A 17,885-nucleotide genomic window follows, 5' to 3' on the forward strand; every position below is an offset into this window, starting at 1 on the left:
TCATATCATTTTTCTAAACAAATAGCCATAAAATTCTGTACTCTGTTGCTTCTTGGGCTTCAAGACCACGTGATAGCGCCACAGACCAAATGAACTTCAACAAGCTTCATTTGGCCATCACTGCTCAGTGTAATCTCTCACTTCCCTTGGGAGAGACAGACAACTTCTGCTGCCACCTACTGTCAACGCTGTTGTCGTACAACATATTACTACCATGCGTCATGCCTCCCAGCATGCAATGCCGCGCTACAGATCTAGATATAATGTGAAGTTCTGTACTAATTCTCTGTTCCGTTACTGTTCCAAATGTTTCAATAATTGCTAGTTATGCTATTAGGTTGTTTGATCATTTAGTTTAGGTCTGAAATCATGAGTTCGAATGACCTTTGATTTAATGACCTGCCGTGTTCATTCTTTGAGAAATGGATTTGCTTACATACTGTAAGCGCTAACAGTTCCTCCCTGCCTCGTGTGTGCCACAAAATAGCAGGTGGTCAATCATGTCTAGGTTGTAAACCACTTTTTTTTTTAATTTTTTAAAAAATATATCACCTATTGAAATATGTTTCATATATTACAAAACGATTGGGAAGTGTAGCATGAGAATTTTTTTTTTTTAAGGTTTCCTTTCTCTTCAAAGCAATTTGCCGCCCCCTCCACTAAATGGCGCCCAGCTCGCTTATGCCCGGGCCAGTCCTGCACACACACACACGCATGCACGCACCGACACGTATATGTTGTGTATATATATCAGGACTGCATTATGCCATTATCTTAAATAGGATGTTTACGTTTCAGTAATGAAAGAACAACATGAAATGTTTTGGGGCTCACCAACTGTTACAAAATTGCCAATACATTTCACAGCTATTTTCAATCAAGGCTTGAGATTTATAAAGTGTGTTCAAGTCTACCAGCAAATGATGAAACGCTGGTTCGCATCTTGGAAAGGTTTGATAATGAATTCGATAAAATTGGGAGGATTAAAAAATAAGATCATAGGTATATGAGACATATGTTGTCTTAGCAACAGACATGAGGATGTTCTCTCTCAAAACATTTACAGTATATATACTGTATATATACATCAGCAGGCAGACTATACAAAACATCCAGACTATGTATTACCTGAAGGAATAAAAATACACATTAAAAAAGCACATTGCATTCCTTTTCATTCACGGCAGTAATACTGTATTGGGAAACCAATAAATCTATCAGATCACATAAATCACATTAGGTTCCACATTAAAAAAAAAAAAAAAAAAAAACATCATTAAAAAAAAAAAAAATCACATCACATTACATAGGGTCAATTAAGGATAGCTCACTAAGCAAAGCATTGTAATGACCGATACTTTTCTTGTTACTGGTAAAAATGAAGAGTTTTTGTATCAAAACTTGATTCTATATGAAATATTTGGAAACTTGAGGATTTGAGCACCCTTATTTTATGCAAATAGAATGTACCAAGTAACAACATAAGATTAATCACAAAGGACAAGATTTTGACATCAGATTACGATTGTCAATACAGTCCGCATTGAAAGATGTCTTTAGTTGGTCCTTACACCTAAATTTATTGCATACATAGCAAGCTAGATGCTAAAGGTCGTAGTCGGCGGCGTTAGTGCCCGGCGGCCATCTCAAAGCAGTAAACTTCCCACGTGGGCTCTTGCTGACCTCAAACACACAGATAAATAATAAATATATTGTATAATTTGTTTTATTTAAATAAATAAAGAAATATCTTTTGTACAAAACACCTGATATCTTCATTCATGCAAAGCATCCTCACGCAAAGTCAGCAAAAATCATACCGTGTTGATTAACTAAATTTAATACTAAATAGATACAGATGAATATATTTTTACAATCGTGCGATATCAGTTTTACCATTGAAGGGTATGCTTTTCGACGGGCAGCGCCATTTTTCGAGTGACGTGAGATTGAAGTAACGCGTGAAGTCGGGGTACTGTTTTCCCCCGACTTCGCAGCTAGGACCTCCCAGTTTGAGAGTTGGAAAACTCCCACCTTCTTCGAATGCAGCATAGGTTAAGGTGAGTGGTTTAAGCCACTAAAATAATCTTAACTGTGCGAAATCCTTACTGATTTTCAAACTGTTTGGTTTATTTAAAAAAAAAAAAAAACACTTATAAACGTATCTATGATTCAAACTTGATGTTGATTTTTTAAAAATAAATATGTGGTTATTTTTGCTGAATTTCTGACGTTTATGTAAAACCAAACCGTTAAAAAACGGTTATAAATTGAGCAATTTAGCTATTTAAAAGAACACGTTCCATTGACTAATGGTTATCGAATGTTACTGACACAAAATGGCCGACAAATGATAACGTTGTTCCCTATTGGCTCACAGCCCTCATTTTGCATCTAGCGGTATAAAGCGGGCGTGAGTGGGAGGATTTGTGACTTTGGCCCGCCCCCAGCACCGAGCGGCCCGTGACGTTGCCACTCCAGGGTAGCAACAGTTGCCTCGAGACCCCGTCGCGCCATAGTGACTGTAGCCGTGGAGACAGTTTCTTGCCAACGGGCGCAACACTCAGCAACAGCAGCCGCAGCAGCAGCATCTGGACTGGAGGCCACCGAGAGAGTGGGAGAGTGACAAGAAAGACAGAAGCACAACTTTTCTGAAAACTAAGGTAAATGCTTGAAAAGTGATTTGGATTAAAGGACGGCGTGATGACATGGCGTTGGTGCTAAATGAGTCTTGAATTACCCTCAAGTTTCAACGCTTGTTTCCGTGTTGCGTTTGGCAGCTGCTTCCAATGATACGCCTTTAAACCCGAATGTCAGTTCGCAAAATGTCTATTTCACTTCTGCTGTTTGTGTGGCTAGGAGGCGCGTCAGTGTTGTTCTAACTCGTGCTGCTTTCAACATCACTTTGCACTTGTTGCTATGTTGTGTGGGGACGCGTAGGCGCTCTCGCCTTTGTGAGCAGCAGTACGACGACTGGGGCTAACATAACCCTCCGCGAGTCGGTCAGCTTTTAGCTTCGTGCTAACAGCCTCGCCGTGTGCGTTTCATCGTTTCGAGTACACGTCGTTTGTTTTGCGGCAGCCGTGTATTGACCGACAAACCTGAGCTGTGGACTGCCGTTTTCCAGGCGTAAGCAGGTGGCAGTGGTGCCGGGCTAACCTTGGCAAAGTTTGTGCCAGCGGTATTACGAACAAACTTTGCGGCTGGCGGCTCATCTCAGTTTAAAACTTATTTGCTGATTTGGAAGACAACTTATCAACTCTAGTTCCTAGAGTGATTTTAACCTCGAATGTTGAATGATCAATCACGTAACCCTGATTCAGTATTTACGGGAAGCGTTGCCAAATGGTTAGTATGTTTCAGCTAGGTGGTGCTATAACGTTCCTTTCTAATGCTTTTTTTTTTTTTTTAATAGATGGCTGGAAATCTGATTTCAACAGGGTCAAATCAACTTTATATTTTTATATATAGCATAAATCATCAAAAGATACAAAAAGCTTCACAGACACACAGTTGACATTATCAAACTTTTTAATATTTATCAAACCATATTATTATATGGCGCAAAACTCTCAGGTGACTTGAAGTTCGCTGTGAGACCCCCAATTTGGCCACATTTCAAAATTGTCCGGTATCCATGTGTGATACATCATTGGAAAGCTTAAAATCTCAGTTTTCTGGGGGAAGAAAAATTTTGAACAGTGGGGCATTAAGAAAATAAACAGAAAAACCCTATCTGGAGGTGAGAGCAGAATTACAGACGCATTGACTTTAACGAGACATTATCGCGTACTTACCTTGTTTCGATCCCAAAACTCCATTTAACATGTATGTGTCAAGACACAGCTGTAAATAGACACAGCTGGATTTTTGGGGGATTTTATGGGTGAAACATGGTAATATAACAAGGGTCGCAATGCAGAAATCATAGACATCAAGCAGTGGTCGAGATTTTCTTATTCATATATTTACCCTTTTAAAAGTTTTTTTTTTTTTTCAATTTTTGTTTGTTCGGATCGAATATATTTCATCTAACATATCGGAGAAGATGCAAAAATAACAAAAATAATACAATTAAGCAATAGTTATGAGGTAGATATCCGTGACTTTTTTACGGACGCCATTTTTTTCATTGTGACGTAATTTGTTTGACAGTTGAAAAGATGCGAGTGATTACTTTTTTAAAGTCGTTTTTTTTTTTTTTTTTTAACTTTTTACAATATTAGACATCAATTAATGACTCTAAGCTAAAATGGACAGACATTTCGAATAATTAATATAACTACTTACCTTCTGTTTATGGCTGGGCTGAAACAAAAGCGGTTGAGCGACATCTGTAAACGGGGGTTTCCAGGGTAAAACGGACAAATTAAAAATAGTTCGGGGGCTTAATGCGCCATCAATCTGCTATGGCAGCATATAAACATATTGTTCAATCAAACACAACAGTTCTTTTGGCCTAAAAATAAAGCAGTTTATATTTTAAAGAGAGTTGCAAGAGCAGAAACTGCTTTTTCAGCCTTGTCAGTGTTTTCCGCCATAGCAATATTATCATATGTGACCTGTCATATCAACATGAGTCAGAAGTCGTACGGGGAGATTCCGAGATAAAAGGCACAAAATTTCAACTTGATGAACATTTTCAAAACTGACATATTCTTGCCCTCCCATTAAATCTTTTTATCTATACAATGTTATCCTAAAATAAAAAAAGAAATCGTTTTTAAAGCCACTCCACCAAGACATCAGAAATTATGTCAAAGTACAGTATAGCATAACAATTACTAATTGCCTTTCTGCTTTCATGAATATCCACTTGGGGAATGCAGTGGTACCTCTGCTTAAGAAGTCTCTACATACTGAATTTTCGGGTTAAGACACGCCTCAATGGGAAAATATTGCGTCTTGTTAAGATAGAAATTTCAGGATAAAAAATGCAAAAATACAGTATGGCTGGCTCTTGCAGCTCCTAGAGTTGACTGAACGTAACATACTTATAGCTGCTCTGCAATTGGCTATTGCCTAGCATTCATGGCATCCAATTGGCTAAGGGGAACCTGTATTATATGTGTATATGTGTATCCCAGCATCCTCTTCATTCACCCCTTGTGTTCCGACAGCTTTACATGAGTGTATTAACTTTGATTCTTTACTCTGTTCTTGTTTTTTTTACATTATGCACAACTCGGATTTTATTTTTATTGTGCAATAATCTAATTTTAACATATTTTTGTCACATGTTTTGATGCAGTTTTATCCATTATAAAAGATTTGTGTCTGAATTTTGGGGGGGCTTGGAACATTAGGGCATTTACATGGAAACCGGGTCTCTACTTAGAGAATTTTTAAGTTTAGAAACTACTTCCAGAACCAATTAATTTCGTAAGTAGAGGTACCACTGTACTTAAAAAGGTAAAGCCATCTGATTGGTGTTAGGGATGTCCCGATCCAGGTTTTGGCACTTCCGATCCGATACCGATATTGTTTTGCACTTCCGATCCGATACCGATACCGGCCGATACCGATACCGGCCTATCTGAGGATGTATTGAAGTTTAAAGTTATTTAGCCTCCTTACTTAGTTGTAAGTAAGAAATTTTGAAAAGGGTTTTAGTACTCTTGATAACAACTAGCCAGCTGAATTAGGTGAGTTTGAATAACACACAACGGTTGGCAACAAGAAACTGACCTGTTTATTCAGTGACAAACACAAAACATTATAAGTAACAAACAGAAATGGCATAGTCCGTCAGTAAAACGTGCAAATAATATTGTAAACAGTCTTAAAAAAAGCAAAACACACAAACAACCTCTGTGGAAAATCCCACAAACCACCCAAGCTATTAGATGCGTTTAATGTTTCGTGTATTAGTTACAATAATTGTATAAAAAGCCTCTCAGGTTTAAATAAACGACTATTTCAGCATTAAGTTAACATTTTAAAACAATAAATAAAATACTCAAGTCCCCATTCTGTATCAGCAGCTTTAAACTACATTCAATTCATTTAATTTTGTGAATCAACTGTTAAAGTTGTTAAAATTGCTCCCGTTATTCCATAATTTCCCTTCTGTCTACTTTCGACATGTGAAAGTTTTAAAACTGTTTTGAAGATAGATTCAAGTCAAGATTTTGCCGATTTAGGAGTATTTTAGATAAAAAGTTAATTAGGTTCGCTTGGAAGGTTCACAACAGCCTACTAGGGAAGTCTTCTGCTTTAAGATGGCGGCTGTTTACTAACGCATCTAGTTTTCAATACTTCAATGTTGCTAACGAAGTCGAGTCTGTCGTTTTGCATCTAGTTCTATATACATTTGATATCTATTATCTCCAATAAAACGGCGTTGACGTAGTTTGTAGCGGCTGTCAGCAGCAGTCAGGTATTCTTGTGTTTTTTATCCAGCGGCATGAGTTGAGCTAAAGCTGTGAGTTGAGCATTGGCATTACCCGGGTCTATGACAAGCATGGTGTTTACTCTCGGGACGCAATGCGGTCCGTTTCTCATTGCGTCCCGAAGACCGCGGTGTGTATTAGTTCCGCTTTACTTGACATATTTCAATATCGGAATTTGGATGTTTGTGAATGGTTCTCGAATCTTCCACGGCTGAATCACTCAAGGATGTAATGGCGGCTGGGCATGTTGTCCCGTGGTTCTAAGTGTTGGATGGTGCGTCTTTACTCACGAGAGATAATGGCTCGTCATCCAGAATGAATTCTTCAGCAATGACTTTTGTTATTCCATGGGCTTTGGGACTGTCGAGTGCCAGTTTGTCACGCATAGCAAAAGTTTCTGCCAGTGTTATTTGCGTAGGACCTTTCTTTTTGTCTTCGGTTTTCTTAACATACGCCTTATATTGTTTGTGGTGGTATTTCGCTAAATCCTTGATTAGGTTGGTTGTATTAAAACTTCTTACAGCTTTACCACCACGCTTGACTTTATTGTGGCATATGTTGCACTCTGCCTCTTCGTCTTTGTCGTCCTTTAAGGTGAAATGATCCCACACGGCTGACATTTTTACCAATAAAGTCTCTCGGTAAATTGGGAGACTGTAATGTAGTCTGTTGTAGGTGTGCCGTAAAATGCGGACCAGATTTTAGGGAAACCAAAGCAAAAACTGGAATGGATTATGTAAATTGGTGCGCTGGAAAACCCGGACCGGATTTTTTTTTTTAAAAACTGGATCGGAAGTCTGGATCGGAATTTTTCCGTGTTGGCCCATCCGATACCGATGCCCATATCGGTGTTCGATCCGATCCAAATATCGGATCGGGACATCTCTAATTGGTGTATTCTATAGATGCAGTGCTCTCATAGGACTATTTTTCAGATGCAGTGCATTATGGGGTCTTTGTGACTCTTTTTCACGATGAACTTTTTGGACACATTGGTGAAGAATATTTAATGGCTCTTTTTAAGAAGACAGAAGTTGCTGATAGTCTGAATAGGCTGGCTCGAGGCTAGTCATTTAGATGGTGCTGCAAATGCATGACAGTGGACTGAACTATATATGTATATATTTTATGATAATTTAACTAAAAATAAAAGTGTGCATGTAACAATTTTAATCCAATGTAAATATTTCGGTTCTCTTTTATGGAACAGAAAACATCAACATTGAAAAAGCACTTTTTCCAATCTGTACACGTGCAAAAATGCTTCCAATTTGCAGGTATCCATGATACAAATTGAAGCACACACAGTCATTCATTTGTTATTAGGTTTCAAAGGCAGATAATGTAGTTAACATTGATATTAGGTGTGACCAACGTTTGATGATTGTTCATCATATGCAAATTTTGGGAAATGTCTAAGATTTTTATTACATGAAACTGTTCAGTGCAAAAAAATGTTGATGTTAATATGTCATGCTCAGAAATGTCTTATAAGTCGTAAGGACTCGTGTATAAGAAGAAACTATATACATACATGAGTTCGTTGATACATAAAATATAGTGGTTTGTTCTCAATTCAGGCGGTGCGGTCCAGCGTCTTTCTCAGCCAGCTAGTGATGGTTACATAGTTAAATACTTACAGAAAGTGGTTTCACATTGGCCCCCTTCTCCCTCTCCACTTAAAAAAATATATGAAAAAGGCATTATTGCTGGTAAGCATATGTGTGGTGACACACTTGAGACCAGTGCACTTTAAAAATTATCAATGGGCATGTGCACCTGCACACCACTAATGTGCACTGATTATATTGTAATTGTTTAAAAAACTGCCATAAAGCAGGGTTGTAAACAATAAATCGTGATGTAATTATTGAAAACTGTGTTGCATGCAAATGCTTTATGCAGTCAAAAATTAAATTGACTTTGGAGTACTGTTCATGAAACCATTTTATCTACTCACACATATACCATGTTTTTACAATGCTGTGAAACTTCATCAAAATACACGGAAACATGGAGTACTTTGTGTGTACCCAGCTGTGGCCACTAAAGTTACAATCTACATAAATGCACCAAATACAGGGATAATTATAGAACTATCAATGGCCAATTAGACGCAAACTGTTATACTCAATACTCAAAAAGTCTGAAGCGTGGAGCAGTGATTTTTTTATAGTTAAAATTTACAGTATGGCTGCTTTCCAGCCACATATTCCGTACCTGAATCCACCCCACCCCCGAGAGTCTGTTCTGTTTGTCTCCAGGGGGACTGTGATTCTAATGAAGGATCTTCTCGGAGACAGCTGTCAGGTGCTCGGTCATTTGTAATGCTGCTTACCACTGAAGCATCAAGAAGAATCTTTGCAGCATGGAATTGTATCTAATTAAACCCCATTCTGCTTAATCACTTGAGTCAAACTTTTAATCGTGTATTCTCGCATACTCAAATGGTGATACTTATGTACCAAATGACTTTTATTAATACCATATGCTTTGTTACAACACCCAAAAAAAAAAAGAACTGCTCTGTGCCCCTACTGTTAATATACAACAGCAATAAACTAATCATCCCGCGAGACATGTAATAGTTAGCAAAAATTAAAGTTTTTCCTTAACATTGTTGGGTTGAATAGGTGATATGTAGAATGCTGTCTTACCTACATTTCATCATATGTAGAATGCTATCTTACCTACATTTCATCAGATTAGTGTAATTGCCGTTACTGGCGTCACACACTTAAAGCAACAGTGGGGAATGTTTCAACCTTTGTAAAATATTTCTATAATATTTTACAACATTTGTGATGATATGTCGACTGAGAACTAGTTGAATGATACCTCTGTTATGGCCTGAGGGGGTCACTATTGCTTTCACCCGCGCTAATTAACAGGGTGGAAGGAACCCTGCCACACGAAAAACTAAAAATCTGCGGACTGCTTTACGACATACGTCACTTCCACCTTTCCCCATTTATAAGCTATTGTTTCGCCACAATAGTGTACAGCATGAATGCTATTTTTAGGCCGTGATTTCGTTATCTTAACCAGGAAGTGGGTTAACATAGACACACCCTCACATACAACTCACGTTACTACTGCTTGTTCTCTGTAATCTTTCAAAAAAGAACATGCCGAGTAAACACTGCTGCTATGGAACTTGTAGAAATTACTCTAGACATTACGAAATATGAAGGATATATTCTTCATACGTTATTTTTGGGGGGGCCATGGTCACACAGAAGATGAAGAGGTAAGCCATTTGGATACTTTTACCTATTTTTTTGTGTGGCGTTTTGCCGTGCTGCTTCTGTCTGAAAAAAATTAAAATGGTATCTGACTGCCACTGTTGTTACCGTTTCAGTTGTGAAAAACAACTTTAGTAAGGGGGAAGTGTAAATAAATGATAGAATTAAGATTTGTTATAATGAAAAAATTAAAAGTGTTCGTTGGCTGTCACTGAGTAGCATTTACGATTGCTACACAAAAATGGCAAAGTAAATTACCCCCAAGAACGGTCAGAGACGTAAGACAACCAGAGGATATAATATATAAGAAAGACAGGGCATATGGTGGTAAAGGATAGATTGTCAGTGGCTTAAGGTAATGCACACAGGAATAAGGTGTCAATCAAAAAGCTACCTCTGGATCAGGTCGGCTCTTTTTCCCATCTTTTTCAGCCCTTGACACTCAAGCCATCTCTTGAATTGAGCATTTGTATGTTTTTCCAAATCTTTACCAGTGAATTTGGCAGAAGGGACATCATTTTCGAACAGAATTGGTAGGTTTAGGTCAGTAAACATCTCGTTCGTACACTATTTCCACGGATTTACTATTAGGGACAAACAGGAGGTCGACCCGCCTAGCAACAATAGCTAACGTCATGAATATTAACGAGCAAAAGTGACGTGTTGTTTGCGGTAGGCCATTGGATTCATTACCTCATCACTATTCATCCTTCACAGAGCCGCTGGAAACAGAAATGTCGTTCAATCTAACTGCATCAACCGAGATATCACAATTTTACCACACTGTGTGCTTGTCCTCATGGGAAATGCAGTCTTCCTTAAGACAAAACAAGTTTTTGCCCACCTGCGCCGCTAAAATCGACCAAAACGCAAAGTTCTTTAGTGTTGCTGTAATGGTTATAATGCCGGCTATGCTGCAAAAGTTCTGTTCACGATTGTCATCATGAACAGCCACTTTTCCCACACTTTTCCCATCACTGATGTGAAATCTGACAATGATTAATGTTCAAAACTTTAAATTTCAAGTTTTGATTGACTATTTCAACCTGTTTTTTAACGTAGAAAGTTGGTTGAATTCCATTTCCACCCCCTTTTTATTCTGTTTAAAAAGTTAATGAACCAAATGAGAACATGTGAGATGATCTGTACCGACTGTTTTGATATGTCAAATAATACCCCAAACCCAACCACAAAAAAAGCTAGCTGAAAAAAAAGTCTGTAAACCAAGCCTCAATGTAAGAGTGACAGTAATGTTATGTTTACATGGCAACTTAACACACAAATACTCCCAAGTCATGGAAAGAAAGAGGAACGCAAAATGTTATTCTTCTCAATGGCAGTGGTTTGATCAGGTTATTTTCATCTCACTTTGTGGTTAAAGCGCATACTTCTTGCTTGCAGAGACAGGCCACAAGGCAGAGGCGCTTCAATTGGATCATTAAATTAAGTGGCATGCTGACTGTGGTTGTTGTATTGTATGTCTTTGTTCTAATGAGAAACAAGCAACACAAGGTTGTAAGGTTTTTCCCACTGTTTCCCATTTTTATGAACGTATGCATATAGTTCGGACCAGCGTGTTTTATAAAGTGTAGCTCTGAAGAGGACAGCTGCAGTGGTCTCTGGGACAGCGGGTGACCTGTCACGGCTTTTAGTCACATGATCTGTTTGTATTTGCTGATGCTGTATTTAGCTGTTCTTGATGAGGTCCGCCGCAGGCCCCTGGGAGAAGTGCTTGGTTGGTCCACTCTCCAGGTTACAGATATAGTCCGTGTCATCAGTGTCATTGCTGCTGTATACACACCGAGGGGTAATAAAACGACATGGCATTGGCTTCTTGTTGTAACGCCTTAATTTTTTTTTTTTTTTTTTTTTTACCCATTGCTCTCTGATATGAGATTTGTTTAACGGGATTTACCATAACTGAAGAGTAAAGTATTTCCTAAAATCTCTGGGCAGAAAAATGCCTTGTGGGACCTGTTAAGTAGAAATGAGTACTACTGCTTAGGCGTGGTAATGTGTTAGTTTCACCATAGGAAAGGCTTTTAATTAATGTGGCAGTGAAACAAGTTGAATCTACAGGATTGTAGTGATTTTGCAAATCATTGTGGGTTTCAGTTGCTCGGATACAAAGAAATACATCTTGACATATGCCAAAGAAATGGTAACACTGATTGGTACATATACTGTGGCAACAAGTTGAAACTGGTTGTGAAATGAAATGTTTTTTAGTCTGCCTTTCCTATCCGCGTGAGTGTCATCAGGGGCATTCTTTACATTCCACCTGTTTGTATCGCAGCTACACAACTGCTAATTAAATTTCCTGCCACAAACAGCGGACAAGGCAGTGATATTTGCATTACAATGACCGTTCCCTCCCCCTTCTTCTGGCAGGGGATAACTGGAGCCTTCCATTCTCTCCTCACTTTTCCTTTCTTAAATGGACTTTCTGCTTTGTTGGAGATGTTTATTTGGCTCGAAAAGCTGCAACAGAGTCATTCAAAGCATGAGCCCTATTGCCAACAAGTAGACTATATTTTTCAAGTTATTTGGAAACAATCCAAGATATCATTTTCTTCTTGGGGAACATTACTGTCAGGACACGTGATTTAAAAATAACTGGTAGTTACATTGGCTACGTTTACATGGACAAAAGTTCCTTAATCCAATTGGTATTTAGATTAAAATTATGATGGGATGCATTTTTCATAGACAAAAAATTAGAGATTGACCGATATGGGTTTTTCAGGACCGAGACTGATGCCGATTATTAGTAGTTCGAGGGGCCGATAACCGTTTTTTGGAGCCGATATTTATTTGCAGTAAAAGTGTAAAAAATGGCATAAAAAGATTGAATAATGCAAACACTGAATTTCATTGAAATGCCTGAAGTATATTTATTGACTCACACAAATAGGAAATAATCGCTAATAATAGGGGGTGGTTCAGTGGTATTGTAGTCGTTCCCCAACCCAGAGGTTATGGGTTCGATTCTCTGCCCTGATGACCTCGTCTACGTATCCTTAAGCAAGATACTAAACCCCACGTTGCTCCTAGTGCTGTGTCACCAGTAGGTGGATGAGGATATAGTGTGAAGCACTTTGAGGGCCTTTAAAAAGGTGGAAAGGCGCAAAACAAGTGTAACTCAATTTACCATTACCATTTAACCAATCAGAGGACGGGGTGAATGCTAGTGCAGGAGACAGCAGGCAGGAGGGTTAGGCGCTGCTGCATCTGACCTGAAATAACCCAGTTTTAAATGGATTTTTGTCATATTGGCCGGTCGGATTAAAAATATGCCGATACTGATATACATCAAATTTCCATATATCGATGCCAATAATCAGTCTATCTCTACAAAAAAGTTTGGGATTTGTGTGTACATGCACCAGAACGTCAGTCGGAACAAATTATTTTGACGTTCGCAGATTGATGATGCGTTTATGTGGTGTCGTAATTATAAATATGGTAAGAATAGGTTTTTAAAGAAGATAGTCAATTTGCATGTTTTTTACGTCATCATAACAACGTATTGTGTACACATTTATAAAAATGTTATTTTTGAACCAAGTGTTTACTACAATTTTCAGTTACAAACAAAAACTTACTGTTTGCGTTTTGATACATTCTCTTCTTGTTGTTGTAGATAAATTAATAGATGTAAAACCATTCCAACGTACCAAAATGACAAATAACAAACCGAAATGACAAACAACAAACCAGTTTCAACAAATGACAATGAAGTCCATGTCTGCTATGTCTTTTTGCTACGACAACAAAAGCACATGAACAGGACGTACTCGTAATTACCAATGTGGTAAGATTCATCTTTCCCACAGCAGGTGAAGGCAGCATGAGCAAATATACCGGGAAAAGTAGTAGTAGAAGCCCTACTGACTTCCGTGTCAACAAAACATCGTTCTGTCCATTTAGACCAGAGGTCCCCAAACTATGGCCCGCGGGCCGGACACGGCCCGCCTCCACATTTGGTCCAGCCCCCTGAACAATACCAGAGAACATTTTGATTTTTTTTTTTTTTCCCCCCTCAATAGTGTTATTTATTTCCTGGCCTTTTTCTGTGACTAACTCAGAAAGGGGTATTTGGTTATTATTTATTTAATTAATTGTGTTATTATTATTTATTATTATTATATTATATTCTTATTTTTATTTTATTTACTTTTGTTCCGTGAAGAATCAAGAAAGGGTTATTTGATTGTGGCTTTCTGAAAAACAATATTTTTTTTCATTTAGGCACTCCTGCAATCGTCACACTTTTTCTGTTACAAACTGACCCTGGCCCCTCATCAGAGAAGGGAAAAGTTATGTGGCCCTCACAGGAAAATTTTGGGGACCCCTGATTTAGACATTAGTGTTATTTTGTGTATTTTTCCTTATTTTGCCACCATCAAGTCTTTCAACATTTTTAAGATCTTTTAATATCCCCGCCAACATGTTCGTCTCGGATACAGACCAGGTTAGTTTTGCGCAAGTTGTGCACACCATGTCTTCCGCTTGCTCTGCTTCAATAGACCCTACTCACCAACGTCACAGAATGAAGTGTCGCTGTATCCGGCCGCCATATTGTCAGTCTCTGTTTAGCCCCATTCTCAATGGTTTCAATTAGTCGTTCAGTTTATAGAGCAATTCATGGAAGCCCCGGTGCTTTCAGACGCTGTAAACTCATTGGATGTGTTGCATAAAAGGCGTTATGTGGAAAAGCTTCAGTCTATCAATTCGCCAGATCCATATTTGATGCCTAAATCGATATTTTTCGACCCGCTGTCTTCGCCCTCTCTGCCTGACATCTGCTACCCTGATATCTACAACTATCTTGTCCACACAAAATCAGCCTATTCTCACGAAAGTTTGAAAAACTTTAAGAGCAGCACTCTAAGCAACATTACCCTGTGTGATTTCTAAAATGGCAACAATCAAAAAAAAAAAGTTGACTGCGATGGCCGACGCTTCAAGGATAGGTGGATATTGGACTATTTCTTCAATAAAACACGCAACAACTGTGTCTGCCTCATTTGCAAAGAGACAGTCGCTGTTTTCAAAGAGTTCGATGTGACGCGATAATGATATTACCGAACAAGACACGCTAACATGTACGACAACATTACAGGGAAGATACGCAGCGAGAAATTATAACAACTTGAAGGTAGTTTATTTTTTCACAGCAGCAGTATTTCGCAAGAGTCCGAGTGTTGAAAGAGAAAGCCAAAAAGACGAGACTGTTGAAATTATGAATTAAAAAAAATAATAAAGCAAATGTGACACACAGAAGGGCTTGCTAAAATTTGTTTAAATATATTGTTTTATGTAAATCAGCCAAGGTAGCCCCCCGCATTTTTACCACACCAAATCTGGCCCCCTTTGCAAAAGGTTTGGACACACCTGTTTAACTGATGATCCGTAGACGAGGCCAGCTTCTTTCACTTGGTACCAGCTAAATATTATTCAAAATGTAATGATGGTGGAAGAAATAAAGCATCTTGAATTTGAAACTGTATGTTGTCGGCGATTAGCCTCGCAATGATCTTAATTGTGGTTGTCAGCCCAAAACCCTCTAAATACATATTAAATGCATCTTACCAGATATAAAATGACTACTACATAATCCGTGGTAATCGTTTGGAGCCCAGTTTTCTCGTCGAATTACAGCAGTCCATCTCGCTCTCCTCTCCGGGTCTCTCGAAATACGGTAGAACTTCAAGTCTCTCCGTCTATCTTCTCTGTTATTGCAACCAACCGCCACACACGCTTTCACCATTTTGGTTATTTATGTTAACAAGCAGAAAAACACGCCATAATAGGAGGAATTTACGTAGCGGTAATGTATTAACACGACGAGTACACGGACAATATGGTGCGGAGGCGTGGTTGTGACGTCATGTGAGTAGGGTCTATTAGCTTTCAGGAATAACAGAAACTGACGTCACAGGTAAGGACTGTTGGGAATAAAGTGTTTTCATGTGCGCCGATCAGATTATCAATCGGCATAAACCCCCTTTTCTGTTCGGAATACAATTTTGATTGGAATAATACAGTCAGTGGTACCTCTACATACAAAGTTAATTCATTTCAGGACCTTGTTTGTAAGTCGAAGTGGTCGTATGTCGAGTAGGATTTTCCTATAAGAATACTGTACATTATAATTCCATTAATTCGTTCCACAGCCCGAAAACCTACACTAAATCCTTAATAAATGCTGCTGGTACTATTGCAAATAGCAATTACACTGAGCAAAACAAAAAAATTATGAATAAAAATCGAAATAATAATATAACAATAGTAATAATAATAAAACTTGTAGTAATGTAACGAATCAGGTTCTAATGTGGCGGATGTGTTTTGCGTGGTATTCCTGAACGCCCCGCGTGGCTGAATTGACAGAGTGAGAGAGGACTTTTTGCTTTCACTTTTCATGTTCAGCTGCGACGGACAGTAGGCATGTTGTGTTGCACAAGTTCTGAAATAAATGATGAGAAACCTAACAAAGCTGGGGATTTTTGGTGATGTTACCACAATAATAATTGTCACCTTAACTTATAAAGAGAGAGATTGTAGACATTCTTTGGCTGTGGTGTCGAGCCAATTCATGGACACGCATACCACGCTCATATTTTTCTATCATTTCCATCTTCCTTTCAATGGTGAGCCTCACCTTTTTTCCTTTTTCACCACCTGCACTAACATTCTTGGAACCCATGTTGATTTCTCTCACAAAAAAATCTGCTGTGCGTCCGTCTTGCGGGTAAACAAAGAAACTGCGGCGCTGTCATCAATTGTCGTATTTATATATATATATTATATATTTTAATCGTCGTAATACCACTGTATTCCAGATGGGATGTGTACATGAACCATTTTTATTCTGGTCAGGCGTTTATTCCAAATAAAAGTGTCCACGTAAACGTACCCATTGTTTGAATAGTATAAAACACTCCTAAATTAGTAAATTTCTTCCTATGTGAAATCTGATTATTACAATGCATCTTAACGCAGGTAACCTTTGCGTCTTCAGGCTGTGGCTTGAACACAAACTTCAATAGCAATGTTCGGACTCTTATCATGTAGTTCTTTTTGGCCATCTGGAACATCTGGTGGGCAGCGGCATGCATCATCTTATGTGAATTTGGTCTTTTGCTTGCTGCTGTTGTTAATAGTTGACACAATCAGATTTTTTTCTTCTTGAATGAAGATTTATAAGAAAGTTGAAGTGTTTTGGTAAACGTGACTAATTTAAACCAGACTTTGTGGTAAAAAAAAAGTAATAGCACTTTTTTGCATCATTTTTTTGTGCTACACTCCAGTCTTTCTCAGTCTATCTCGCAATAGGCTTACTAAGACATAGGTTGGTGAAGTTTAATAGGTTGACTGGGTAGTTATAGAAATCTGGAAAGGGTTAGAAGGGGTACAGAGTTGGGGGAGGAAGTTGCGAAAGCACAGCTTGGGCAAACGCACCATCACCATAGCAACAGCTTCGTCTGGCTGTGACTGTCAGGCCTGGAGTGAGCATCATGACTGAGTGGACAAGTTGCCTTTCTGATGACCTGTGGTGGGGGAGGTGAGAATACAGTAAAACAGGGTTTCACCGTGGTTCTCACTGATTGCCAAATTATGTTGATGCACCCATATTTTTTTGCGAGGGGATGCAATTGGACTTCTAAATATTGTTATGTGTGCAGATGTCATTGTTTGTGGTGACGGTGCCGCAGGTGGTTGAATGACGAATGGAACCTTTTATTGAGGTTCAAGAATTCAAATCAGATTGTGCACATTGTTATTGTTTCCTTCAGCGAGACACTTCACTCAATTTATATCTCTGAGAAAGAATTGCGTGAAAGAGTGGTTGGTGGTGGTCGGACGGGCTAATAGCGTAAATTGGCTGCCTCTCTTCTGTCAGTCTGCCCCAGGGCAGCTGTGGCTAGAATAGTAGCTTATCACGCCTACCGATTGTGCAATTATTGATTAATGACTGAATGTCCTAAAAAGTGCTGCAGTATACAAGTCCAAATAATAGTACTAGTACAAGATGTTGTGGTGTCATATATGGCACTAGTCAATGCCTGTGTTGAAAGAGAGACACCAAAACGTTGTAAAGTGTTATGTTTGTGGACAGAGAACCCCAAAACAGGCACGTGCGGTGGCGAGAGTGGGAAGTCAAATAGTTTAATTAATACAGAGCTGTGGGGGCCCTTGGCGTGGAGAGCTTGGGCGAAGGTACCAATATAGGAGAGGCGTA

General features: G+C 38.7%; 1 protein-coding gene across 5 annotated transcripts in view; it reads left to right on the forward strand.

Moving 5' to 3' along the window:
* The first annotated feature begins 2,488 nt into the window (after positions 1 to 2,488).
* Positions 2,489 to 17,885, forward strand: part of rfx2 (regulatory factor X, 2 (influences HLA class II expression)) — a 79,115-nt gene continuing 63,718 nt past the window's right edge. For all 5 annotated transcript variants that reach the window (XM_057841091.1, XM_057841096.1, XM_057841090.1 and 2 more), the window contains exon 1: positions 2,489 to 2,663. The gene's annotated coding sequence lies outside the window, so the exon portion shown is untranslated. The remainder of the gene's footprint in view (positions 2,664 to 17,885) is intronic.

Source organism: Corythoichthys intestinalis, chromosome 7 (assembly GCF_030265065.1).
Source record: "Corythoichthys intestinalis isolate RoL2023-P3 chromosome 7, ASM3026506v1, whole genome shotgun sequence".
Taxonomy (NCBI): domain Eukaryota; kingdom Metazoa; phylum Chordata; class Actinopteri; order Syngnathiformes; family Syngnathidae; genus Corythoichthys; species Corythoichthys intestinalis.